Source organism: Amblyomma maculatum, chromosome 6 (genome assembly GCF_055883805.1).
Source record: "Amblyomma maculatum isolate TAMU_Amacu chromosome 6, ASM5588380v1, whole genome shotgun sequence".
NCBI lineage: Eukaryota > Metazoa > Arthropoda > Arachnida > Ixodida > Ixodidae > Amblyomma > Amblyomma maculatum.
In genome coordinates, this window is record NC_139349.1 from 142,789,745 (window position 1) to 142,795,744 (window position 6,000).

A 6,000-nucleotide genomic window follows, 5' to 3' on the forward strand; every position below is an offset into this window, starting at 1 on the left:
AACTCGTATAAGCCGTCCGCTGTTATAAAGGCAGTTTTCGAGCGGTCATCATCAGCCATCGGTACCTGCCAGTAGCCAGAGCGCAAATCCAATGAGGAGAAATACTCGGCTCCCTGTAAACAGTCCAAGGCATCGTCGATTCGCGGCAGAGGATAGACATCTTTGCGCGTGATCTTGTTTAGTCTATGGTAATCGACGCAAAACCGGATGGAACCATCTTTCTTGGTGACCAAAACAACCGTTAGAAGCCCATGGACTGTTAGATGGCTGTATGACGCCCCGGCGAAGCATGTCGTCCACATTATCAGCAATGACTTGGCGCTCAGAGGCTGACACGCGATAAGGATGTTGTTGTAAAGGTGCGTTTGTACCAGTGTCGATTGTGTGCGTAAGGACAGACGTGCGACCCAGAGCAGTGTGAGGAAGGTCAAAGGTAGAAGTGAAGTTCTGTAGAAGACCAGCGAGCTGATCGTGTTGTGCGGGTGGAAGATCTGCGTCAATAGCTTGTTGAAGAACATCGGGTGGTGTCGAAGCGGTCGCTATATCGCAAGAGCTGAGAACATTAACGTCGAATGAAGTAGGTGTGGCAGGAAGAGTATTTACAAGCGCGAGATCAAGCTCTTCAATACGACCGAGACACTCGCCGTGTAGCAGGACGGACGGGCACGAAAATGGATTTGAGACGTACATTGCACTAAGGCCATCTTCGAATTTGAGGACAGCAAATGGAAGCAGGAACAAATAACCCTTCGTTAAGGGCATAATGGTTTAATTGCTGCTATAGTTATTTACTACAGCATTTCTTGAGATGTTGGTGCTGTTGGAAAAGATGTTATGTGAAAGAAATTCTGCACTTAACACAAATTGAGAAGAGCACTTTTTATTCATTTTTTCAGAGTTCAGGATACTTAAATCCATGGTAGGTCAGAGACGGAAATGTCTTTCTGATCATCCATGCGGCACATGCCGGTATAACCTTCCGGTTGCCTTGGCCAAGCCGGCCCCACATCCACCTTGTAAACTGTCGATATGCTGTGTATCGATATTTTCTGTAATGAATAAAGTTACATATGTATGCTTTTTTTCTGCTTCTCTGCAACATAAAAGCCTATAGACATTAGGAACGCAACAGTCATCATTGTGCAGCATTATCACTTAATTTCACAGTTCGAAAATGACTGTCATGCAACTGCACTATCTTATAGGTACAGCTCAAAAGCTTATGTGGCATGTGTGATTTTTCAGCATTGTCAGCACACACTTCTATTGTGAACAAAAGTACTGTAGTGAACTACACGAGGATATACGAAGACAAGGATGAAGTAGGCGAGAATACCACGAAGACGAGGATAAGGACGACAAAGTGCCGCTGCGCTGCTCGAGCTCGCTTGTGGAAGGCCTAGACTGGCTGTGCTCTTGTGTGGTTCTTTGTGCAACTTATAGAGGGCTATTATCCCTGTTAAAGGACAAACACCCCCTTTCACTTGGTGGAGGTCAGGATTTCCTGCCGTCCTGGAGCTTCGAAGCCGCACACTCCCGACACAAGCAATGACCGACGCTACCACCCCCAGTCCAACCGGCCCCTCATCCGCCGTCTTTTGCGCTGGAGCTTTGCGCCAGCGTGATCCTCCTATCTTCAGCGGAACCGGCGACCATGACGTGGAAGATTGGCTGTCATCATATGAGCGGGTCAGTACGCACAACAAATGGGACGACGGTATCAAATTAAATAACGTGATATTCTACCTGACGGACGTTGCCAACCAGTGGTTCCGCAACCACGAGGCCGATATCTCCTCGTGGTCTGCTTTCAAGACTACTTTTTCCGATATCTTCGGTAGGCCTGCAGTGCGCAAGCTGCGCGCTGAGCAACGCTTGCGCCGCCGTGCACAGCTACCCGGCGAAAATTTTACGAGTTATATTGAAGATGTTGTAGATCTGTGCAAGCGCGTGGACGCTTCAATGACAGAACAGGCCAAGATTAGTCATATTTTACAAGGAATCGACGATGACGCGTGCCAGATGCTTCTGGCCAGAAACCCAGCAACCGTGGTCGACGTCATCAATGCATGCCAAAATTTTGAGGAATTACGCAAGCGCCGTCAAATCACTCGTTCTTCGCTCTCACACCAGGAGCCTCTTGCAGCTTTAACAGCTGACGCAGAACAGTCCCCCTTGCTGCAACAAATCAAGCAGTTCATTCGAGAAGAAGTTGCCCGTCAACTGTCCCTCGTTCCCCATCGTCCTGACGCTTCCTCTTCTTTGGCGCCAAAGTTGCAGCAAGTCATCCGCGAACAAGTCGCAGAAGCACTTCCTACGCTTCCTGAAGCTCCTGCCGTCGCTCCTTTGACATACGTCGGAGCACCACTACAATATAGCCAACCGTCTGTCCCAGCCCCTTTGACCTACGCGGCAGTGGCTGCGCGGCCTCCGCCTGAGCCGTTACCACCCGTGCAGCCTGTCCTACGCCATGCACCGCTTCCTCAAACGGCTCCGCTTCATCCTGCGACTCCGCGCTATTACAACCCGTGGCGTACTTCTGACAATCGCCCAATTTGTTACTACTGTGGTTGCCCTGGACACGTGGCCCGTCGGTGCCGTCGCCGCATGGCTGCGCGTCCCGAGCCTGCGTCTTCGGAGTACTCCCCACCGCTGCTTCGTTCTACTCCGTCTTCTCCTGCACACGCCGCCGAACAGCGTTCGTACACGACCAATCGTTCTCCTTCTCCACGTCGCAGGTCACTGTCACCAATGCGCCGGCGACCACCCCCTGCTGATGAGGGAAACTAAGCTCCGCGGTTCCTGAGGCAAGAACTGCGTACTCTGCGAAAAGCTCAAGGCCTCATATTTCTCCCACGAACGTTATAATGATTTCTATCGATGGTCTGTCCGTATATGCGCTGGTCGATACGGGTGCTGCAGTGTCAGTGATTCATGAGCAACTCTGCCGACGATTACGAAAAGTTACGACGTCATTTAACGGTTTGTCACTCCGCACTGCCAGTGAAGAGAGAATTGCACCTTTAGCAGCATGTACAGCGCGTGTCGTCATTGAAGGTATTTTGTACAGTGTCGAGTTCGTCGTTTTGTCATCTTGTTCCCACGACGTGATCCTCGGATGGGACTTCTTGTCTAAACATAACGCCGTGATCGATTGCGCCCGAGCTGAAGTAGAATTTTCTGCACTGTGCGACGCACTGCCCGACGACAACCGTCCAGTGTGTCCTCAAAAGCTCACCATCGCTGAAGATGTCGACGTAGCACCAGAGGCTTGTGCCCTTGTGCCTCTTTTGTGTCCTGCTGTGTCAGACGTTAGTGTTTTATTTACGCCGTCTGCATCCTTCATCCACCGCAAGCACCTGCCGCTGCCATCTGCTGTTCTCGATGTTCACGGTGGCTTCACGAAGCTACTCATCTACAATCCGTCTCCGCACCCGATTACTCTGCTACGTGGGGAATCTCCGGGTTCTATTCAACCAGCCCACCTTCTCTCTGACCTGGATGCCTCTGAGACCTACCGCAGCAACTACATTGATGCTCTGCAGTCCGATCCGACGCCTGATTCGTTGCCAGACGACTTCTTCCGAACCGCCATCGATGACGCTCTTCCTTCCACCTACCGGACTCAGCTTGTGGCCCTTTTACAGACATTTCGCTTCGCCTTCGACGCCGCCCACACACCTCTCGGCCGTACTTCCACAGTCGCGCATCACATTCAGACCGGCTCTAACTCGCCTTTTCGACAGCGCCCCTATCGTGTGTCAGCGGCAGAGCGTCGCGTGATCAATGAGCAAGTTGAGGACATGCTACAACGTGGTGTAATCCGTCCATCACACAAAGCCCCTGGTCTTCACCAGTGGTGCTAGTGAAAAAGAAAGATGGCTCGTTTCGCTTTTGTATCGACTACCGGCGCCTCAACAAGATTACCCACAAGGACAATTACCCCCTTCCGCGTATAGACGACGCTCTTGATTGCCTCCAAGGTGCCGAGTACTTTTCATCTCTTGATTTACGTTCAGGTTACTGGCAAGTACCAATGGCCGCCTGTGACAGAGAGAAGACCGCATTTGTGGCGCCGGATGGCCTCTATGAATTTAATGTGATGCCCTTCGGTCTGTGCAATGCGCCCGCCACATTCGAAAGGATGATGGATAACATCTTGCGGAAGTTCAAGTGGCACATCTGCCTCTGCTACTTGGACGACATTGTTGTCTTTTCCACCGACTTCGCTACGCACCTAGAGCGCTTGCGGCAAGTTTTGGTTTGCGTTACTGACGCCGGCCTGCAACTGAATCTCAAGAAGTGCCACTTCGGTGCCAGGGAGTTGACTATTTTGGGGCACATCGTCTCTAAGGAAGGTGTTCGCCCTGATCCGGCCAAGCTGCGTGCAGTGGCGGAGTTTCCTAAGCCGGTTTCGCTCAAGCAACTTCGAAGCTTCATAGGTCTATGCTCCTATTTTCGGCGCTTCGTGCAGAATTTTGCTTCAATAATTGCACCCCTGACGAAACTACTCGGAGGAAAGAATGACTTAACTGCGTGGTCGGTCGAGTGCGACGAGGCGTTCAACGCATTGCGCCGTCTTTTGACTTCGCCACCAATCCTTCGCCACTACGACCCGACAGCACCCACCGAGGTCCATGGTGATGCGAGTGGCGTTGGCCTCGGAGCTGTCTTGGCACAACGGAAAAACGGTTTTCACGAATACGTCGTCGCGTACGCGAGTCGTGTCCTCTCTAAAGCCGAATGCAACTACTCAGTTACGGAAAAGGAGTGTTTGGCAATTGTGTGGGCATTGACGAAATTCCGACCCTACCTTTACGGTCGCCAGTTTGACGTCGTCACGGACCACCACGCGTTATGTTGGCTGTCCTCTCTTAAAGACCCGTCCGGCCGCCTCGCACGATGGGCTCTCCGCCTACAGGAATTTGACATCCGCGTTATATATCGCTCTGGCCGTAAACACATGGACGCCGACGCACTGTCTCGTTCTCCCCTCTCCAACGAACCTGCTTGCTCTACGGCGGCTGAGCCCGTCCTCTCCTCTCTAACCATCGCTGACATGCCTGCGGAGCAGCGCAAAGACCCGTGGCTCGCCTCTCTTATCGACGTCGTGTCCGCTTCTAACGCTGCTGCACCTTCTCGGGCTTTACGCCGTCAAGCACCACACTTTGCCCTACGAGATGGTCTTCTCTACCGCCGCAATTATATGACTGATGGTCGACGATGGCTTCTCGTCATTCCTCGCCATTTACGACATGAAATTTGCGCCTCTTTCCATGCCGACCCTCAGTGTGCCCATCCTGGTGTCGTCAAGACGTTTCAAAGAATCTCTCAACGCTACTATTGGCGCGGCATGTACGGTTATATTCGCAAATACGTCCGCTCCTGCATCGCCTGTCAGCGCCGGAAGTCATCCACACCTCGTGCTTCTGGCCCCTTACAACCACTTCCATGCCCGGCCCGGCCTTTTGACCGCATTGGCGTTGACCTTTACGGGCCACTTCCCTGCACGGTTTCTGGGAACCGGTGGATTATCGTCGGCATCGACCACCTCACCCGGTATGCCGAGACCGCCGCTTTACCCGCCGCTACTGCCCGTGAAGTTGCCCTGTTCTTACTCCATCATTTTGTTCTTCGCCACGGCGCACCGCGAGAGCTGCTAAGTGACCGAGGACGCGTCTTCCTATCCAACGTCGTTGAAGCTCTACTGGCCGAATGTCGCGTCATACATCGGACCACAACGGCCTACCACCCTCAAACTAACGGGCTGACTAAGCGCTTCAATCGTACTCTCGAAAATATGCTGACGATGTACGTTGCCGCCGATCAGACTAACTGGGACGCTGTTCTTCCTTTCGTGACATACGCTTACAACACCGTCACGCAGTCAACTACTGGATTTAGCCCTTTTTTCCTCCTTTATGGGCGTGAGGCGTCGTCCACGATGGACACTATTTTACCATATCGTCCTGACTCCTCCGAGTGTACTCTCCTTTCAGA